This window comes from Sapajus apella, unplaced genomic scaffold, assembly GCF_009761245.1.
Source record: "Sapajus apella isolate SASKATOON/1434 unplaced genomic scaffold, GSC_monkey_1.0 scaffold51, whole genome shotgun sequence".
In the NCBI taxonomy this organism is placed as follows: domain Eukaryota; kingdom Metazoa; phylum Chordata; class Mammalia; order Primates; family Cebidae; genus Sapajus; species Sapajus apella.
In genome coordinates, this window is record NW_022436991.1 from 2,453,021 (window position 1) to 2,475,587 (window position 22,567).

Sequence of the window (22,567 nt, forward strand, 5' to 3'; positions counted from 1 at the left end):
GTGAGCCTTCATTCATTCGCCACATGCTTGGGAAAGACCTCCTATGCGAGAGGTATCACAGTAGGCTCTCGGACACCATGGTGTAACAAGTCAGTCTCTGCCCTCAAGGAGTGGACAAGCTAATGGAGAAGCCAGACAGGACAGGACACAAACAAATGTCTCTACTGGGTGCTACCAAGAAAAATCAGACAAAGAGGGGCCAAGAGAGCAAGATGGGAGAGGACAGGTTACCTCGTAGGTGGATCAGAGAAGAAGGGCTTTGGCAGGGATAAATATCTGAACAGAGACCATGCACTACCTTGAGCACAGCAAGCCCCTGCAGGCTGTAGGTTACAGTTACATTGGGAGGCTAGAGCTTCGGTAGCCCCATATCTGTCCATCTCCCCGACTTGAACACCATGAAGGTAGAATGAGGAATGAGTCAGTGGCTGACATAGCGCTTTGTCCACACCAAAGGTTGTTTGTGCTGAACGCAACTCAAACAGAGCCTGACTGTAGAGGAAGCCCAGCTCTTCTCTTCCCTCTCTTGCTGTATACAGAAATCAGAGCAGAACTGCAGAACACCCAGATAACTCCCAAACACACTGGTGGGTCACCTTAGGGCAGTTTCTGTCAATGCTAATGGCCCAAAGGGAGACAACCTTTCCATCACCTCTCTCAAAGTAAGGCTTCCTTTTTAACAGTCTCTGCCATAACCGTTTACGTTTATCCCGTTAGCCCCAGCCGGTCGTGACCTGCATTGCCCCAATTCATTCTCTCCTTCCTACATGCGACAGGCTTCTTGCACTTTTTGATGTAACAGACAGCTTACATAACCACACTTGCATCCACCGGGACTTGATGGCATTCTTGTTGCTTGTGCTCATTAGATAAATAAATCCTTATATGTTGTCAAGACTCTCCAGCTGAGAAACTGATGGACTCGTCTTTAATTTGTACCCATCTAGAAACACCATTTATGTGTAAAGAGCAGTAGAGAATATCACACAGGCATTGCAACAAGCTGCCTTATACCTCAGAAGTCCAGATTTTTCAGCCTTGCTTCCTGTTTGTCTTTGGCACTTGAAGCAGTGACTAGCACACAGCAGACACTCAGGAGGTATTTGCAGAGCAAGGCAACAAACATGAAGTAGGGGTGATGATGGCGCCCACCAGGAATTAGTGATTTGAGGATTAATGACAGTATCTGTAGCGGGGTCCAGGGAAGGCCAGGCCATGGCAACAATCCAGCACGTAGTCGCTATTAGAAGGTTGATCCCAGCCAAAGGGATAACAGGCAACTGGAAGCCTGGATGAAATCCGTAAATACCCCAGACCCTACCCTACTGGGGAAAGGTGCGCATTACTGAACAATCAGAATGATACACAGCAGAGGCTGCGGGACCCAGAAGCCACAATGAGCAGGCAATTCCCTCGGATGCCACCTGGTGGGGCCAGATGAGCAGCAGGCATGTATGTGCCTGCCAGGTGTTGGCACCACCGGCGAGGTGCCATCTCTGTTGCTGGTTGGGAAAAACCCTCAGAGCAGACACCATGCACCGCCTTCAGCACAACAAGCCCCTGCAGGCTATAGGCTACTGTTACAACTGGGAGGCTGGAGCTTAGGTGGCCCCGTATCTGTGCATCTCTCCCATTTGAGCACCATGAAGGCAGAATGAATGGGCTCAGTGGCTAACACAGCGCTCTGTCAACACTAAAGGTTGTTTGTCCTGAATGCAAGTCAAACAGGCCCTGATTGCAGAGGAAGCCTGCCTGTTCTCTCCCTTCTCTTGGTGGGCCAGGAGTTTAGAAGATCAAGGTCAGCGGAGAAGTGAAGGTCAACATGAGAGAATCTCAGACAAGCAACACTTTGCTGACTGACAGAGGTGTGTTTTGCGATTTTAACCAACAACACAGCTACACTGGTGCCTACCAGCCAAGGTTGAGCCTGGTGGAGGGCATCTGAGCCTTGACCACTGTACAGATGAACAGGCCTCAAGACGGATTCTCCAAACTATTCTAGGCTCCAGCAGATCCAGGACCATTCGTGACCCTGTGTGGTCTCTACATTCTACCACTGACAACTTCTCCCCTCTTCTTGGCCTAGGCATTCAACAGGCAAATGTTTGACACCTATTAAGCTTCCCAACTCTGTGCCAGACTCAGAATAAAGTGGGTAGGAAACTGTACCCAGAGCAGCCCTGCATGAAGGCATCCATGCCCCATTCAACAGTCACAAATGTGTCTGATAATTTCACACATCTGGCACTGTCCCCATGATGTTAGTGATATCACCCCATTTAATGACAGGAACTGCATTCCTCATTGTATACTGGAGGACACAGTTCTCTCTGTGGGCTTAACGATCTGACTCGCCATCTTTCCCACACTCTCCCTCAGCCAGGCACCTGCATGTACAATCATTCATCCTGGAATGGTGATAATATGCAGTTGGCATCACCATTCCATGTGAGCGAGGAGAAAATGTAGACCCGGTGTGGTTAAGAGTACACAGAATTTCAAGACAAATATTTCTATATCAAAGCCATTATAGTTGATGGAGTGCATTCTGAAATCCACTGCTGAAATAGAATACCCTGTTGACAAACTAAGAGGGAGATGAAGGTTTGGAGGAGAGGGGCCTGATTTAGGTAACTCCTCTCCCTTGTAAGTCCTGTACTGAGCATCAAATCGAGGTGCCTCCAAAGGGTGACTCTGCTTCCCTCACACAGGTGTAGACAGCCCTGAGGCTGTGTTCCTGCAATCACCAAAGCCCTCTCTTACAGCAAACCTTTGAAAACCAGCCACTCTGCCCACCTCCCCCACAGGCAAAGACTCTGCCCAAACCAGGGGGATGGCCACCAATGAATTACACAGGACAGCTCAGCTGACAAGGTTATCCTTTGCTGTCAGATTCTTAGTAACTTTTCTGAAGAATTTCTAAAGTGCTGGGGAAGCAATATTGAATATTATCCCCAAAGGCCATGCCACTGCAGCAGGAGTGCTGCCATCAGCAGGGGCCTAACTCAGAGCAATCATCATTAAACTCTAAAGTTGCCTTCCATTTCCACTGGAGGGAATGTAGTTAGAAAGGCAGTGAAACATGCATTCAGAGACATTTACAAGCTCAGCCCTGGCCAGAAGAGGACAAAGATTCCAAAGGCTCTGTAATATGCGAATTCTCCAGCCAAAGATTCTATTTCAACGAACTGCAAAATGAATTAAATGTCTGTTTTCCATCTGAAAAGGTTACAGCTCCTTGGTACTCCACCTTGAAGTACAGAAAAGGACAAGGGCTTTGACGAAATTCTAAGTGGAAACACGGTCTTTCCCTATTCAAAGCTCAGAGTACTATAATTAAAAATTGTAATTAGGAATGGCACCACTCAGAAGTTTTCAGAGGCTGAATGGGTGAGACCCCAGCATCTAGGTGCAAAATTTAAGGAGGTGGCCAAAAGCTAAGTAATCAGGATGAATAATATTTCCATGCAAAGTTTTGAAATATCAAAATGCTAAAAAAATCTATCTATGGAGAGCAAAATAGCAAAATGTTAAATCAGGCAGGAGGACAGGCTCAGGGCCACTGATTTTTCCTCTGGCCTCTGGTTCTGCTGCTCCTTCTGAAGATGGTCAAGTGTGCCCAGAAAAGTGAAGGGACCTTTCAGTGTCACAGTCACTGATGGCTAAAATGCCTAGGGTTTGAGGCCCTGATCGCTATGCTCTCGGGTCCCTGTCACCTTGGGCAGGGATTACTGCCCTAGTCTGGCCCTGCTCCAGTCCTGATACAACTCCGCAGCCAGGGGGATCTTCACAACACCCGGGTCTACCGTTGTCACACCTCTGCTGACACTTGTCAAGTGGTTCTCCCAGATCCATGCAGAAAAGCAAACAGGTGGCCAGCAAGCTGAATTTGGCAAGCAAACATGTTTTGCTTGACGCCCAGAGTGTTGGGTTTTAAAAATTAAAATCGGTCGCCAACATTTTAAATTTTATTTTCAAATAAAACCCTGATGTGTGACTTGTACAAACAAAGAAAGGTTTTGACTACACTCGGCCCACTTTCCCGCAGAGCAGAAATGGCTGGAGCTCAGGGGTTGAGAAAGTGTGACTCTTCCCTTGGCATCAGCCACCATGTGCTGGGCACCATCCAGGGTGCTGGGGGGACAGTGAAGAAAAGCAGCCAAAACACTTGCCCTCATGGAATTGATTTCCAGTGGGGACAGACAATGATGAGAGCAGGCAAAATACACAGTAAATGAGAAGACAACTAACATGGATAAGCAAAGCAGAGAAAGGAGACAGACACAGAGGTTCAGGAAGGGAGAAGGGAGTTTTAACACCGTGGTCTGGGAAGGGCTCTCTAAGGAGGGGATGCCAGAGCCACGACCTGATGAAGATGAGGGAATGAGACTTCCCCCAAGAAATGTATTGAGCTGCTGCATGCCTCAGCTTTCTCATTTATGAAACAGAAATTATAAAAAATACCTTCCTTGGTAGGGTTACCATGAGGATTAAATGAGATAGTATATCCAGAGTGCTTAGCAGAGTTACTGGCATACAAATGCTCAATAAATGCTGAAACCAGCATCACCACCTCCGCCACCCCCGCTTCATCACCTCCCAACGTCCTACATCCCCACCCCACTACCATCTCCTCCTCCATCACCTCCATCACTGCCATCATAAACACCACCATGACCATCACCTCCATCACTTCCTCCCCTACTACCACTACCACCACCTTCTCCTCATCCATCAATAACACCTCGATCACTACTACCTCTTCCTCCTCCTTCATCACCTCCATCAATAAACCCCTGCCACCGCCACTGTCACCTCCTCCTCCAACATAAACAGCTTCATCATGACTTCTGCCTCCATCATTTCTATCACCACACTTCTTCCTTCCCCTTCATCATGATCTCCCCTTCCACCACCACCACCTTCCACCTCCATCAATGACACGCCTGACATCGCCACCATCACCCCCTTCTCCATCAATAACACCTCCACCGCCACCATCTCCATCTCCTCCTCCGCCACTACCTTTTCTAGCACCTTCTCCTCTATCACCATGAGGATAAAGATGAAAAGAGAGGTGAACCCCTTAAACAATTTAGGCTGTTTCTGGCCTTCTTAGATTGTTCCTCGTCCCACTGCACTTATACGCTGCCTCCCCGACAGCTGTGCTACTTCCTGGCACAGTGACTGCTTCACAACCCCTTTCTAGCTGAGATAAGAGACCTGTTCTGTGCTGCCCAAATATTCACCACTTTTTCAAAAAATACCTACTTACATTCCTGTATTTCACATTTAACTAAAAGGCAGAGACTCTTTTCCCAGCATTCTGCAAATGGCAGGCACTGGCTGGCACATGTCTGGAGAACTGAACTCTTTCCACTGGGACCCACCTGCCTCTCCTTTCTCACACTCCTCAGCTATGAAATCATGTCTGAAATGCTCACACGAGGGACTCAAAAGACCTATATATACACAGAATGCATGCACCGACTCGAAATTCTAGTTCCCACAGATTTCAAATAATCAGAAAGCTGAAATAACCAGATTTTTATAGTGTCACACTATGATAATTGATGTTCTTAATTATGGCCTTGAGGCACGGCACGCTCTTTAACTGCCTTCTAAATTATCGAAGATCAAATTATGTTCAGTTGCATTTTACCATTAAGTGTATTTTAATTATATTCTCATTCTTGGAAAATTAGTAACACGCACAGCTGAAATAGATGATCAAGGCAGCTCTGTGAATAAAACATTCTGGATAAAGCCCAGCTTTCCAGAATGTTCTCGCAAAATCATATTCTGCCATCATGCTAGGTAAATGAAAGTTTATAATTTATATCCTCTCTTTTTAAAAAAACAATATGGCTACTTATATAAACAAGTGACTTATGGAGTAATAGTCTTAAGTAAAGTGAGGAAATAAAATAGGAGGAGAAGCAAGAAAATAAATGAAGCTGGCCAGGCGCAGTGGCTCACGCCTGTAATCCTAGCACTTTGGGAGGTCAAGGCATAGGGATCACTTGAGGTCAGGAGTTCAAGACCTGCCTGGCTAATGTGGTAAAACTCCGTCTCTACTAAAAATTAGCCGGGCATGGTGGCATGCACCTATAATCCCAGCTACTGGGGAAGCTGAGGCAGGAGAATTGCTTGAACCTGGGAGGCAAAGGTTGCAGTGAGCCAAGATCTCACCATTGCACTCCAGCCTTGGAGACAGAGCGAGACTCCATATCAAACAAAACAAAATAAACAAAAAAATAAATAAATAAATAAAACAACAACAAAGAGAAAGAGAAAGAAAGAAAGTGAAGCCAACAGTAAGGTTAGAACCAAAAACCAGACGTCACAAGGTCTCCACTTTTGCTAAAGACGAGCTCACATTTCCACAAAGCTTTGTAGAATTCAAGGCCCAAAAAAACAAACAAAGAAAAGAAACTACTAGTGATAGGATTCACAGCAACCAAGAGATCTTAGTACTTGGTCAAGAGAATCATTCCTGCTACTTACACCTGGGAAAAATTTCACTCACGTACAAATCACTCTTATTACACATGATACGAATAAGCAACAACTGCTTTACCAATGTGTTAACAGAAAACATCATGACCATTTTCAACCGGATGTATCCCGTCATGTCCCAGGGCCAGAGGTCCAAACCTTAAATGCCACTGAAAACAGGTGAGATTGGCTGGGCCGGGGGAATAGGACAGAGAGAGTACAGCTAAGCACTGTGACAAACCAGAAGGTGCATGTCATTCTCAGGGACTCAGCTGTGACTCCATCCAGCCAACCACTGCTATGTGGAAATAATTGGCCCAATGCTTCCAGATATGTAGTTTTAAAAATTATAAAACATTTCAGGCATGCAAGAGAATAACACATATCTACATACAGGAAATGAGGAACAATAATAAGACATATACCTGTGTACCACCTGCCCACCTTAAGGTACGGAATCTTCTCGAACTTTTGAGAACCTCTCTCCAATGTTAGCCCTCTCCCATGATCACAATCTTTTGATATTCACTTGGGGTGGCTGGCAAAACATTATGGAGAATATTAGGGAAAGTTATAGATTAGTCTCAAACCTTTTGGAAAACTGAAAGGTTTTACTGGGGCAGGCAGAAGGGGACAGGCAGAAGGGGGCCAGTCAGTCCATTGAGTTAGGGAGAATATAGGGACAGTAAGAGGCTTTTCCCAGGTTACGTCTGTTTACCCCACATTCCTTTGTCTCTACTTGGTTTACTCCTGTAAACTTTGTGCTGGATGGTCTTCTCAGGAGGCGATCAAAGGGGAATCACTTGTTAATAGTGTTTACTCTGGGCCCAGAACCTAAACCTAAAGCTTTTATCATTCCTAAAACTACTCTTTTAACTACGTCAATTGTCCACAAGTGTGTTAACTTAGAACCTCCGTTGTAAAACCTTGACTGAGTAAATGTAACGGTGGAGAGGGAGTCTTGGTTGATTGGTCACATTTTGCCCTCTGAAAGCAGCTGAGGGCCACCCCTAGTCCACCTGAATCGCTGTAACAGTGTGAGAGTGCATTCATTCATCCAACATTGTGTCAGGGTCTGCATGCCAGACCTCCACAGGTGGTGCTCAATGTCTCCTCAACAACCCTACTTTTTATGTTTACCATGCCTTTGCCTTTCTGTATAGCTTTACAAGTGTGAATTCTTAACCTACCTCCTATTCCATTCTACATTTTTCTGATCTTCTTATGCATGTGTTTGGCTGTAACCTGCTGTCTTTCAGCCACATCATTTTCATGAGATCCATCCAAACTAATGTGCACAGCTGAGGTTCATCCATTTTCGTTGCTGTGTTGATTTCTATGCTGTAGCACACTTTTTTTTTTTTCTTTTTTGAGATGGAGTCTCACTCTGTCACCAGCCTGAAGTGCAGTGGCGAAAACTCGGCTCACTGCAACCTCCACCTCCTGGGTTCAGTGGGTTCAGGCAATTCTGCTGCCTCGGCCTCCCAAGTAGCTGGGACTACAGGCATGTGCCACCATGCCCAGCTAATTTTCTTATTTTTAGTAGAGACAAGGTTTCATCACGTTGAGTGGGGTGGTCTCGATCTCTTGATCTCAGGATCCACCCAACTCAGCCTCTCAAATATAATATAGTTTTTAAAAATCTCCTCTCTTATTGATGGATATCTAAGTTGTAGGGAATGTTTTGCCATCATGAGCGAAGCCATGAACATGGCTATGTGTGTTTTTCCTGGTGCTTGTGGGCAAATGTTTCACCAGGATGGGGCTAAAAATCTGTATTTTAATACTGGCCAAACTAAATTATAACTTTTTAAAAAACCAAAAACAATTATGTGGACCAGCTCCATAGCTCTATCAGCTGCCAGCCTACAGTCTGCGACAGACTGGCGACTTCATGGTAAACTGCAAAAGAATATTCTCTGAGCAGCAAGATGGTTCAGGCTGCATTCCTTCAGGTCTTTTATCTAACTCAATTCAATAACAAGAGTCTCATGTTGACAGATCACATGACCTAGTCACAGGTGTTTATAAATATCATTTCTTGAAAATTGGCTTTTGAAAACTTTTGAACAGTGAAGAGTTTGGGCTTCTCCTCACTAACACAAGCCCAGAGGCTCCTAAAGAGTCAAGGCGGATCCTCTTAAACTGGAAGTGCTTTTAGAAAATGTGTCCTGGTGAGATTTCTTTTAAAATGCATTCACCCTCAAAATGTGGCCCTTAGACACTCCACTGAGTTTTATAAAAGGTCTTATCTAGCAGGAAGTTTCCAAAATGAAAGAACAGGAAAAACTATGGTCTCAATGTGTGTGTTCATTCCATCAAAACACATTGAATTCTAACTCCTAAAGTAATGTGTTAGAAGAGCAGGGCTTTTGGGACACACTTAGGTCATGAGGGCAGAGCCCTCACGAATGGGATTTGTGCCCTTATAGAAAAGGCCCCAAAGAAACCCTTGTCTTTCCATGATGTAAGAACACAGCAAGAACACGCCCTCTATGAACTACTAAGTGGACCCCCACCCCACCCCACATCTGCCTTGACCTTGGCCTTCAGAACTGTGAGAAATACAATTCTGTCGTTTATTAAGCGTCTCAGTTTACGGTGTTTTGTTAAGATAGCCTGAACCCACTAAGACAGTACAGAACTCAATCACTAACAATAAAGAGAAAATTACAGCATCATGCAAAAAACATAAAAGTGCCTGTTATAACTGCAGAAACTGATTTTCATTTTTGGAAATCAGTTTCATCAAGTTTGACAGAACGTGGCCACGGCCATTTGCTTATACTCAGCTGTTTCCATGCCACTTTGGCAGAGTTGAATAGTTACGACGTACATCCCACTCACAAAGCCTAACACGTCCACTCTCCCGCCCTTTACAAAAGAGGTTTTCCCATCTCTGTCTTAGATCACTGGGTAATACGCATATCCTAGATTTCGATAAAGAAAGGACTGTCAGCACTGGTTCTTCTCCTGCACTGTGAATCGAGACAGAACCAGATTCTAAGTACATTATCTTTCTTTTGTATATAATTGAAATTTACCTTCAGGATCAATATTCTTTAAACATGGTTCAAGCGATGACGACCAGCAGCTGCAGTGTTAGATAAGGAGGAAAGTGACGGTATGACTGTCAAGTGTATTCAGGATGATACCTGTAAAAGAGCTTCGACTCTGAGAACGATTAAAATCTTTCTTCCTCTGTCCATAGAGCAGGGTAAACCATGACTAGGGTCCTCCCAGAGAAACACCAGAACGTCCCTGCCACAGTCTCTTAGTGCCTATCTTATGCAAAGTCCATCCTCCAAGCCAGGATTCAAAGAGAAGAACGGTCAACATGATCCCCGCCTTCCTGCAAGTTACATTCTAGAGGGGAGACAGGCCATCAAGAGCCAAGAAGGATGTAAACTAGAAGACTAAAGATCCTGCTATTTCAACCAAGAAAATAAAACTGGGCAATATGGTGGATTAACCTGACTCAAGGCACCATCAGAACAGATTGGACTATCAGAGAAGGCCTCACTGAAGTAGTGACACTGAACAGAGACCTGGAGGACACGAAGCCAGCCATGCAGAGATCTGGGGGAAGAGGGAATATGGGAAACACGTGGGCCTGGAGGATGGAATGACCCTGGCCCTTCCTAGGGGGAGGGGGAGGGGGCTCCAGAGTAGAACAAGGAATATGGTGACAGATGAGTCGGGAGACATGGGCACACACCCGAGTGTGGATGAATTTGAAATCAGCTTGCAGAGCCCTGGAAGGAGTCTACTGGTAGTACTGCCAGCAAGAGTAAACGGCAGGTTAGACGCGTGGTAGCAATACAGGTAGAAAACAATGGCTGGCTTTATGAGATAGTTCAGAAGGGACTATATAACTCAATGAGTGACTTGATGTACACAGTTAGGGAAAGAGAAATCAAGGAGGACTCAGGCTATTTAACTTGACTAACTGAATTGAAAGTGGTATCATTTAGAAAGATGGAGAAAACCACAGGACAGGCAAATCAGGAGGAAGCACCGTGTTCTACGCTGGCCTCATTCAGTGTGAGATGCCTTTAAACCAGTGGCCCTCAAAGGAGGGCATTTTTACTTCTAACAGTAGAGTAGGGAATGTCCAGAGACATTTTTGGTTATCACAACTGGAATAGGGAGATGTCACTGGCATCGAGTAGGTAAGGCTGGTGGGGATATGTCACTAAACACCCTGCAGTGTGTGGGACAGCCTCCTACAGCAAAGAACTACCATCCAAAATGTCATTAAGGCCGAATTTGAGAAACCCTGCTTCAGACAAACTATGGCGAGGTCCATAGCATGGAGCAACGTGTGTCTGGAACTCAAAGAGCAGTCAAGGTTACAAGTACACATCTGGTTTTTCTCAACAGCTTGTTTTTCCTGTGTTGCTATTCTCCCTCATCATTCTTTTTTTAGCTGTTCTGCTGGGGAAAGGCAGTTATACAGGAATTAAAAAGGGATTGAGGTTAACAGATCTAAGGAAAAAGTGTCAAAACTATTAAGTCGTTCATAAACAGTAAGGCAAAACACAATGCCAAACAACGGAAGATAAGAAGAGTAAAATACACAGATCTCACTCTACAGTGATGTGAGGTGCAGAAATCACCAAGCTGATCACTGAGGATCGATGCTATCGGGGTGCTGTCTCCAAAGCAGTACGGGGACATGAAGGGAAACATGATCAACTCTGCCTCGGTGGGAGAAAGTGGTGGAAGAAGGGAGGCAAGAAATGGTTCTTTTCACTCATATCAGAGAAGCAAATTAAAACTACATGGAGATTACATTACTCACCTCTCAGATTAGCAAAACCTCATAAGAAATTATATTTATGCCAGCCAGGTGCAGAGGCTCACACCTGTAATTCCAGCACTTTGGGCAGTGGACGCGGGCAGATCACCTGAGGTCAGGAGTTCAAGACCAGCCTGGCCAACATGGTGAAACCCTGTCTCCACTAAAAATACAAAAAAATCAGCCAGGTGTGGTGGTGTTCACCTGTGGTCCCATCTACTCAGGAGGCTGAGGCAGGAAAATCTCTTGAACCAGGGAGGCGGAGGTTGCAGTGAGCCAAGATCACGCCACTGCACTCCAGCCTGGGTGACAGAGCAAAACTCCATCTCAAAAAAAAAAAAAAGGAAAAAAGAAATTTTATTCATGCCATTAAGAGATTTCTAGCATAAGAAAAAAAGACATAAATATTAAATGAAGTAAAAAAAAAAACCCATAATTCAAAATTTAAATAAGAAATACCTGTATGGATCATAATATACACTCAACTAAAAAACAAAGGATGGGGTGGGGGACGGGAGGGAAGAGGCCAGTGGGCAAGAAGAAAGAGAAAGATTTTCTAGCTGTGAACACTGAACTGAAAAGGCCTAGACAATAACCAACCCAGCAGCAATGAGCACCCGCACCACCTAGATTATGCTGTATAAATGCCTCTTTCAAGTCAAGGAACCAGGACCACCTGGAGAAAAAGGTGCTTCTAGGTCTAGGGCATGAAGGGCCTAGAATACCTTAGCTTCTTAGCTTTGATGTCCAGCGTGCTGGCAAAAACTAACTCTTGAGGACTCAGTAATCAAACTAAACACCGACCATGGGCCGAAATAGGACAACTTGAATATCACAAAGAAAAAATACTGTGATGAACTGGAAAACATCAAATAGGTTTAAATACATAAATCTGCAATACCATTTTTATTTTATTTTTTATTTTTGAGACGAAGTCTCACTCAGTCACCCAGACTGGAGTGCAGTACCATGATCTCGGTTCACTACAACCTCCATCTCCTGGGTTCCAGCAATTCTCCTGCCTCAGCCTCCCGAGCAGCTGGAGTTACAGACACCTGCCACAACACTCAGCTCATTTTTGCATTTTTAGTAGAGATGGGGTTTCAACACGTTGGCCAGGCTGGTCTAGAACTCCTGATCTCAAGCGATCCACTCACCTCGGCCTCCCTAAGTGCTGGGATTACAGGCATGAGCCACCACACCCGGCCTTATTTATTTATTTTTTAAATGACTTATTGGTCCTCTCTGGAAGAGAGAAAGGAACCAACTCATTATCATGAAAAAGGATAAATAAAATAAAGCCTCGGTTTCCCTGGTTTCCTCACTGCATTATGATGAAGTTAATGTAGGTAACAACTGGAAATACCACCAGGCACATGGGACTCACACCCCATGTGAAAGCAACTGTGTCTACTGTCATTATACCCACATCATCACCCCTGGGCCCCTGGGGACACCCACACCCAACCATTCTTGGGTGGTGAAAGACAGCAAGGGTCCTCCCAGCCATGGGAGGCAGGAGAGGATGCCTGGTCTATTCTAGAAAACAAAGTAGGAGAATATTTTCTGTCTTTTATTGGCAGGAAAATCTAGAAACACACAACATGCATATATATTCCCTTACTAAGGGCCAGAAATTCTTCTAAATGTTAGACACATACTAAGTTATTCTTCACAGTAAGACTAGGAGATAAGAACTATTACCATTCCCATTTTACAGATAAGAAAACTGAGGCTCAGAGAGGTTAGTAACTTTCTCATGATCATAGACTTGTTCATGGCAAGAAAAGGCATCATCTGTGCAGGCCTGTTCAAGATTCTGTGAAGTATGGAACCTTGACAAAGGTGATAAATATCAGCCCTGCAGAAAACTATCCAGGGGACGAGGAGTCCAGGGAAATTATCTGTGTTATTATTACCATCACTTTCATCATCATCACACCAGTTATTCACTGAGCATACACTTTGATTTGATCATTCCACATCAACTATGCCATAAGAGGAATGCTAATGTTTTTTTCTTTATGAAGCAGAGTCTCATTCTGTCACCCAGGATGGAGCGCAGTGGCACAATCACGGCTCACTGTAATCTCCAATTCCTGGGTGCAAGCAATTCTCCTGCATTAGCCTCCCAAATAGCTGGGATCACAGATGCTTTATTTTGTATTTTTAGTAGAGTCAGGCTTCTTCCGTGTTGGCCAGGCTGGTCTCGAACTCCCAGCCATAAGCGATCTGCCCACCTGGGCCTCCCAAAGTGCTGGGACTACAACTGTGAGGCACCACACCCAGCCCATAAATGCTATTATTATTCCGCTTTCCGGAGGGGAGAAGTGAAGTTCAGCAAAGTTGGGAAGGTTTCCCACAGATGTTAAGTGAGACACTGGTAGAGCCACACCGGGAAGCCAGTCAATGACACTCCACAGCTCACATGTTCTCCCAGCTTTACTGAGGCACAACTGACAAATAAAAATTGAATACAGTTGAGGTATACAAAGAGATGGCTTGAAGTATGTGTATACTGTATAATGACGACTGCAATCAAATGAACAATCCGTCACCACCCACAGTTACCATTTTTTAACTTTGTGGTCTTTATAACCCTACAGGGGTGCTGAGGACACTTCAAATCTCTCTTAGCAAATTTCCAGTAGGAGAGGCCAGGAGAAGGGAAGGAAGCCAGGGACACGGAGGTGAACAGTAGTGAATACACACACGAAGGCAAAGAACATTGGCTTGGGGGCAGTCATTTCTGTGTAGAACAAAACAAACCAATATTTTGTTTTGTCAGCCCAGATTTTGACATTTAGACATGGTACATCCTACTGGCACTGGTTGAAAATCACCCCCTTGCTTTGGCTGTGGATGCAAGTGAGATTTGACGCCCAGAACCCCCAGGGCCCGAGCTCACCACACACTGCCCCATATGCAGCAGTGAAACCCGGGCCCCAACAGGTGTCATGGCCCCCACCCCAGTGTGGCTGCTGGTGTGCTCTGCCCCTGTCTCCAGCCTCTGACCCCTAACCCTGTCTTCCCTCTGCACAGGGGAAAAAAAGTGGCATATTCTAGAGGCGTGGTTCTCAACCAGCAGGGATTCTGATGCCAGAGACATGTGGTCACATCTGGAGACGTTTGTGGTTATCACAGTTGTGGGGAAGGGGGTGCCACCAGCCTCTAGTGGGCAGCAGCCAGGCATGCCAAGAAACATCCTACTGCACACAGGACAGCCCCATTACAAAGGATTCTGTGGCCCAAAATGTCAATAGTGTTGGGCTGAGAACCCTGGCACAGGGCAAGTCACCCGACCTAGCTGAGCCTCACTTTAGTCCTTTGTTAAGTGGCGATAACCATGTTTACCTTTCATTCAAGTGTTTATGAACAGTAAATATATCTACTGCCTGGCCCATGACAGGCACTCAAGATAGAAGCTGATTCTAATGGCATAACCATCTCTGTCGGCATGACCACCATCGTTAAGTAGGAGAAGTATCTGCATTAGGGACTGGCACACTGTGACCTGCTGACCCCGTCTGTTTTGGTAAATAAAGTTTTACTGGCACACAACAATGTTTACAAATTGTCTAGGGCTGTTTCAGTGCTCCAATGGCAGGGGACCACATGGCCCATAACACGGAAAAATTTTACTGTTCATCTCTTTACAGAAAAAAGTCTGCTGACCCAGGAATGATTAAGAAATATGAAATGCTATACAAAAAAAAAAATTGTTATAATTCTGATGTGTCAAAAAATTGCCAGAAATTTCTTTCTTCCCCCCACATGAATAAGGGCCATGGGCACAAAGTTATAGGTCCAGAGCATTCTAATTGCTGAAAGCCAATTTTATCCATTCAATTTTATCACTTTTCATCAAAATTGACTGCCACTGTGCTTTAAAATATACTCCATCAAAGCAGTTCAAACCTCTTAACACAAGGAAGGCTGTTGTTACAATATTTACAGAGAAACTGGTATCTCACTCTCCTCCCGAGCCAGAGCACAGGAAAGGGAGAATTTTCCATGAATTTTAAAAGCTTTTTACCACCAAAGGAAGAAAATTTTTTCAGGAAGACAAAAAGATAGTATTTTAGCATTTAAATATCTAGTTTTCCTCACAAAGGGAAAATGATTTCTACATATTACAAAGTAGGAATTGGGTAGTTACCAGATAATATATTTCATTTTGAGGAGAAGAACTGAGTTTAAAATATTCATTTTTGGAAACGTTAATCTCGAGCTCCTGGAGATGAAAGCACTGGTGCACCGAAGTTGGTCTTTGTCAAAATACAGTTAGCAAGTTTTTATAAGACTCATCTCCCTTCTCCACCTTAAAAATGGATTTATTTAAAAATCCACTTGAAGGCAGTGGGGGAAAAAAAAGAAACAGAATCCAATTTCAATATCCTTTGCTAAAGAAATAGCCTCAGCTCAAAGCAGGGCAGCAAGTCGCCTATGTAGCCCAGAGAAGTCAGTGAATTGAAACTTGTCGCTGTAAAAGAGTTGCTGAGCGTTTGCCCTGGCAAAGCTGAGTTTTCTGTACTGAAAATGGAATCTGTGAGTCACTACAAGGAAGCCCAAGGAGACAGGGTTCCAGAGGTAAAATGCACCTTCGTCAACGGAGGCTGCAGAAAAAGCAGGATGCTGTTGGGAAAAAAATTAGCCACAAAGGAAGTTGTGAGAGTTGTTTTCTGAAAAACAAAACTAAGAAATCAGTGGGCAACTTGGCAAGCAAAAGTTCTTGGGTTGGTACGAAGAGAAGGAATGTTCAGGGATTCTGGAAACTTCTCCTGAAGCAAGAGGCTGGCTTCACTGCCCTATGGCGGGGTGTGCCTATCCTTAAAGGAAACTGGTGACCCCAATGCCAGTCATACTAGGAAAGTCAACCCTGAGACGAGGAGAAGTGAAAAAGCAAGGACATGGGATGTGATATGGTTTGGCTGTGTCCCCACCCAAATCTCATCTTGACTTGTAGCTTCCATAATTCCCACGTGTTGTGGGAGGAACCTGGTGGGAGATAATTGAATCCTTGGGGCGGTTTACCCCATACTGTTCTCTTGGTAGTAAGTCTCACAAAAATTGATGGTTTTATAGGGGGGAACCCCTTTCACTTAGTTCTCATTCTCTCTTTGCCTGATGCCATGTAAAACGTGCCTTTCACCTTCTGTCATGATTGTACGGCCTCCCCAGCCACATGAAACTGTGAGTCCATTAATTTTTTTTTCTTTAAATAAATTACCCAGTCTTGGGTATGTCTTTATCAGCAGCGTGAAAACAGACTAATACAGGAAGGGACAGTCATCTTTTCCCTGGGGCTCTGTCCAGCTGCATTAGGCCTGGACACAAAGGCCCAAGAGGTCCAAGGCAGCTCTAGCCCTCAGCCAAGCAATAGCAAGCCAGGAAGTAAGCAGGGAGCCAGCCTGGGGACACAGGCAGGCCTAGGCTGTGACTAAAAGGACATGAACCTACCCAGAGAGGAACTGTGCTCCGCACTGAGCACAGGCAAAAGGCAGGGAGCCGGGGCCAGCTAGCAGGGAGCCATGATGCTGGTTACACGAGCCAGAGCTGCCCAGATCCCTGCATACAGACAGCAGAGGGAGGCGGGTGACTGCGGACTTCCCAGGCCTGGGAGTAGACAGGGAGAGTCTTTAGAAATCAAGAAGACTCATTCTCCCTGAGTAAGCATGCCAGGACATTTTCAGCCCATAGGAGGAGGGAGGCATGAGACAAGACTTCCAGCGACCCCATGCATAACAGGGCTCAGTGCTGTTCCACAGAAAGTGACACTGTCTATCCCCAAAACAGGTAAATGAGACAAGAGGGTCCCCCTCCGCAGCAGGCACCCCACCTGAGAGATGAGTGGGGACAGGCCATGTATACAATTTCCCATACTGCACACTGGACATGATGACTTCCAGGCCATAGATGCAGACATTTGAGGCTCACAGAGGTCAGGTAACAGGGTCCAGTCACGCGCCCAGAGCCAGGATTTTGATTCTCACATTCTGACCAACAGTGGGGACGGACCATCATCTCCTGGTGTTTGTATTTAGAGTTCTCTTCCACAGAGAATGGCTGGGAGCTTTGGGTCTGCAATCTGAGCACCTACATGACCTTGACCATCAGTAAGCTTATCGCACCTCGGTTTCCTCCTCTGTATAAGGGGGATAAGAGTAATACCACCCGCACAGACTGGTTATAAGGATTACATGAGATAAACAATGTGCTTAGGAATATACTTGGCACCGTATAAGCACTGAATAAAATGCAAGTTTGCCAGCCTGATAAGGATTTTAACAATCACTGAGGAAGATATCTGTAGCTTTCCAAAAGAACAGAATGGCTCAAAATTAATTAATAAAAAGGGTTCTTTGTACTTTTATTTTTTAATCCATTCAAATACGTCCCCAAAGTGGATTAAATAAAAATGTTCAATATGTTCTTTCTACCAAGCTATTAGATCAAAGCATATTATTAGCTGAGGTAAATAATTCATTCAGTTAAGTTGCACTGTAATAAATCAGGAGAAGCTACAAGACCTCAAAGTCGTTCCAAGTCCAATTTCAAGTCTCTTTCAGGCTTTAGAAAAGTCTTCCACTAGAAGACAGTCACAAAATGTATCAGGATACAGAAACGGTGAACTTAAGAACTTAACCTCTATCGCGGGGTAGCTAATCTTTGAAAACGAACACGCTGTCTAAACAGCAGGAAAGCAGGATCACAGTCACTGTTGTTTTCAGAACTGGGTCCAAGTATCAGCTCTGCCACTTCCTGGCTATGCAACTTGAGCCTCGGTATCCACCACCACTACCTCACAGGGTTGTCATGAAGATTACATGATGCATATAATAGGGCCAGGCGAGGTGGCTCATGCCTGTAACTCCAGCATGTTGGGAGGCCAAGGTAGGAGGATCACTTGAGACCAGGAGTTCAAGACCAACCTAGCCAATACAGGAAGATCCCATCTCTTTGAATATATATAATAAAAAGATACATATGATGCCCCTGCCCAGTGTTTGACACATAGTACATGTTTATTAAATGGTGTGAATTATATTAATTTGGATTTAAATAATTTATTCATTATTCATTCATTAATAAGAGAATGAACTACTCTGCTGAAAATTTCTATTCTACATAAGAAAGTTGCTCAGCTGGACAATTAGCAACAATTCTTACATAAGAGCTTAAAGTTAGGAAAAAACCTTTGATCCTTACAAGACTAACAACAGAGCCACTGTGCCTTGGATCAGCCTCACAGGAGAAGAGAACAGGCAGGGACAGAAGGCTTTAGATTCTTCGAATGAAACAAGCAATAATCATCACACTATTAGAAGCAAAGTCCTAAGTCACACTATTATGTATCAGGGGATGTTTCTAAAATGATGGGACACCTGGAAGCAACGCTTTTTACAAGATGTCTTCCAAGCCAAACTGCTACAAGCCATTCTTCCGGCAGTGTCCCTTACCATTAACTAGTAGAGTACCCTTAAGAAACAGAAGACTCTCAGCACCACAGACTTGCCTGACATAACTCAGTCTTCCTGAATGGGTCTGAAACGACTGGCTGGGACTTAGGAAAAAAATTCCTGTCCAAGGGCCAAGAGCGACCATGGGAGGAAGGTGCAGCTATGCCCATGCACCTGTGTTAGGGAGAATCAAAACAGAGAAAAAGACAAGAAAAGGGAGAACTTTCCAAGCCTACCATTTTCAGAAAAAGAAACATTAATTGTAGCATCTGAAACCTAAAAGACTCTCTCTAGAAGGAATGACAAACAGTGCTAAAAAAGAAACTATGGAGGCGTTTTGCCTCTGTCTCACTCTATGGTCTATCAGTCAGTTGTCACCTGACACACCCAGGTGGTCAAACCTTCGCACCTGCTGTTCCTGCCATCTGGACTGCCCTTCCCCACCCTGTCTCACTGGCAAAGTCCTATTCTACCTGCAAAGCCCAGCTTCGAAATGAACATTTCTGCACTATCTTCTCTAACACCCCACACCACATCCCCTCCACCAGCAGATCTGACGGTGCCAATTTCCCTCTTCTTTTCAGACTGCTTGCTGCTATAAATTATTGTTTTATCATGGTAACTCCACTAGTAGGCTGTGGGCACACCAAGGCAAGGGAGAAGACTGATTCTCTAATATATCCACTGATCTGGCTCTCACTCACTCATCTATTCATTCACGCACTGAGCACTAAAGTGAACCTTGGTTTTCTGCCACCATGGCATGCACTTCCCCTAGCAACAGTCCCAGTTTTCATCTGGGGATCTATCCCTCTCCCCAACCTCTCTTCTCCATGTCTCAGTGGAGCTCTTCCCTGTCTTAGCACCAGCAAGATCCTATGATCAGCTCAAAGCAGAGAATGGAACCTAAGCTAATTCTATAGAGTAAATGTAAGGTTTTTTGACAGGAAAGGAGAGAGACTCACTTTTTCCTATGAATGTGAACCTGGAAGAAAACCTGTGTGCCCAGGGGTGATCACAGCCATCTGTGACCCTGAGGAAGAAAACCTATTGATAAGGTTTGGCTGTGTCCCCACCCAAATCTCACCTTGAATTATGGCTCCCACAATTCCCACGTGTCCTGGGAGGGACCCAGTGGCTGGTAACAGAATCATGGGGGCACGTCCTTCTTGTGCTGTTGTCGTGATAGTGAATAAGTCCCTTGAGATCTGATGGTTTAATAATGGGGAATTCCCCTGCACAACCTCTCTCTCTTTGCCTGCCACCATCCAGGTAAGGTGTGACTTGCTCCTCCTTGCCTTCTGCTATGATTGTGAGGCTTCCCCAGCCATGTGGAACTGTGAGTCCAACAAGCCGCTTTTTCTTCCCAGTCTTGGGAATGTCTTTATCAGCAGTGTGAAAATGGACTAATATATCTACCAAAAATGATGTCAACCCAGAAAGGAGAGAGGTAAGCTGTGAAGAGAGAGAAACAGGAGCCTGGTGACATAGCTCAAGTATTAAGCATTTGCCACAGTTAAAGCCACCTTTCCCTTGGGCCAAGGGATTCACTTTCTGGAGATCATCACGATAGGTTCAACTCAGTGGTAATAACAAGCTGAATAGATACCAGTCAATTCTTGCTCTTACAAAAGTCTATAGTGGATCCAGCAGCACAACAGGGCAACTCTCCTCCAAGCAGTGACTCAGGGATCCAGGTTAGTGTCCTTTTCTAGCTATGCATCATGGAACAAATGGCTTCCAGAATCGCCATGGCAGGTGAGCAAGAACCAAGAAAACTCATGCCCACTCTCCTATGCCTCAGTCTGGGATAACACTCATCACTTCTACTTTCAGCCCAGTGGCCAAAACTAGTGACACAGTCCCAAGCTACCCACAAAGGAGACTGGGAAAGGCATCTGTCCTATGTGTCTACAAAAAGAAAATGAGACAGGCCTTAATAAATAACATAGTCTTTTTCACAGACAGCTTGAGCCAAGTTTTTTTTTTTTTTTTTTTAACTCTGCAACCAAAAAAAACTATTAAATGATACAAACATCAACCAGGTACCAGAGGTCATGAGCGAAGATGGGACCACAACAGCGAATGAGACAGGTCAGCAGCTGCTGCTGTGGAATGTAAAGCAGAGTGAGAGAACATGGGGAAAGAATGGGGGAGACAAGAACACACATTAGTGAGGCACATTCATGACACTATACTAGCAGGATTAGGAGAGGTGACACAAAGGACGTGACAGGACATCTGGGGCAAACTGAACCCAGTCTTCAGAAGTGCTGTGGTATGATTAGAGAAGGCTTCCAGGATGAGATCTGAAAGATCAGAAGTCAGCCAGGGAAAAGGAACAGGAGAGAGTTCACAAAAAAAGAACAGGGTTCCAGGTGGGAAACCTGCCTGTGTAAAGGTCTGCAGTGAGAACACGTGCATTTGGGAAACTAAAACATGCTCAGAGCAAGATGAGAAGCATGAATGAAGAGGAAGGCAAGAGCAGAGCCAAAATGTTTAACATGTGAACACGTTACGTTTAAAGGAACCTAAGGGCAAAAGTGAGCCACTGGTGAGTTTTAAGACGAAACAGAAATGCCCAAGCAGACTGGGCCGGGAGTATTTTGTCACTGTCCATCTACATGCATTAAATGCAACAAGTCCCTCCTCCCTGTCTCAGCGTTCTCCACTCCCCCTGCACCCCATTTCTCCAGCTCCACACTGCCAGTGACAAGCCCTTGATGCTTCCAGCAGACTGAGCTCACGCAGCATTCAGGACAGCCCTGTCCCTTTACCAGATGTATTCTGAACTCTAAGCCCAACCTTGTCAGGACTGGATCTCTTTCACTTGCCTCCATCAAGCCCATATGACTCCTTCTGGGGACCCAGCAGTGGCTTCTTGAAGCCACTTCCCGCCTCAAAGAGGAAAGCAAATATAAAACAGGCCCAAAATAGTGTGGGTCTGAAAAGCTGAAAACCAGCCACTATAATTACAAGTATTTTTATCTGTCGCCCAAAAAGGAGTATTGGATCATTTTCCAAGTGTTTCTCTAAAGGAAGTTCATCTGTTCATTCTCAAGTACTCCAGACTTCCAGATCAGAGACACAACCGGAAGTGAGGCTTCAGCAGAAATGGAATCGAAACAGAAACATGGGGTAGAGAGACGACAAAGATCAGGACCCTGGTGCCGTCACGAGAGAGAGTGGTGACCTCACCATAAAATGGGAAATGAATATCCAAGGTTCTGTAACAGAAATCAAAAGATCAGCAAAGATAAACACTACAAGGCTGGGGGCACAAGCATGCCTGCACAGAGGCATGACTGTCACCTGCACCTTAACACGCCCCAGGCAAATGCAAACACATAACTCAGAGGCCAAGAGAAAGAAGGGAAGAAAGAAGGGCGCTTGAGAAGAAGACTCTGCCAATATTGGACCCTTTTCCTCCTGCTGCACGGCGGGTAACCTCAGCACACAGGAGTACAAGAGGCATCAGAACCAGCCTGCCATCCAGGCCAGCACATGCAGCTGTTTACCCAGTAAGTGCTCACATCGGGGACTGTCACCAGCTAGAATCTGTTTCCTTCCTCCCTCCTCATCTCTTCCATCATTCCCTAGTTCTTGACAAGCTAATAGCCAGCATGTTTGTCACTGCATTTATTTTCCTGGCTCCACTTAGTACTAAAAGTCAGAGCTAACATGCAAAGGCAGGCCCAATTCCTGTTTCTAGTAAGGCACAGAGAAGGACACAGAGGGCGATGGGAAGAGTACCAACTCTGGTCAGTCAGGGGGTCAAATCTTGCTTCCACCCATGCTAGGCCCATGA

General features: G+C 45.0%; 1 protein-coding gene and 1 non-coding gene across 8 annotated transcripts in view; one reads left to right on the plus strand and one right to left on the minus strand.

The window, feature by feature from the left end:
* SNX29 (sorting nexin 29) overlaps window positions 1–22,567 on the minus strand; it is a 588,630-nt gene that overhangs the window by 254,786 nt on the left and 311,277 nt on the right. The gene's annotated exons all lie outside the window — the stretch shown is intronic.
* LOC116526779 lies at window positions 14,127–14,253 on the plus strand. The gene has a single exon (XR_004258277.1). It is a non-coding gene; the product is annotated as a small nucleolar RNA ACA64 (small nucleolar RNA).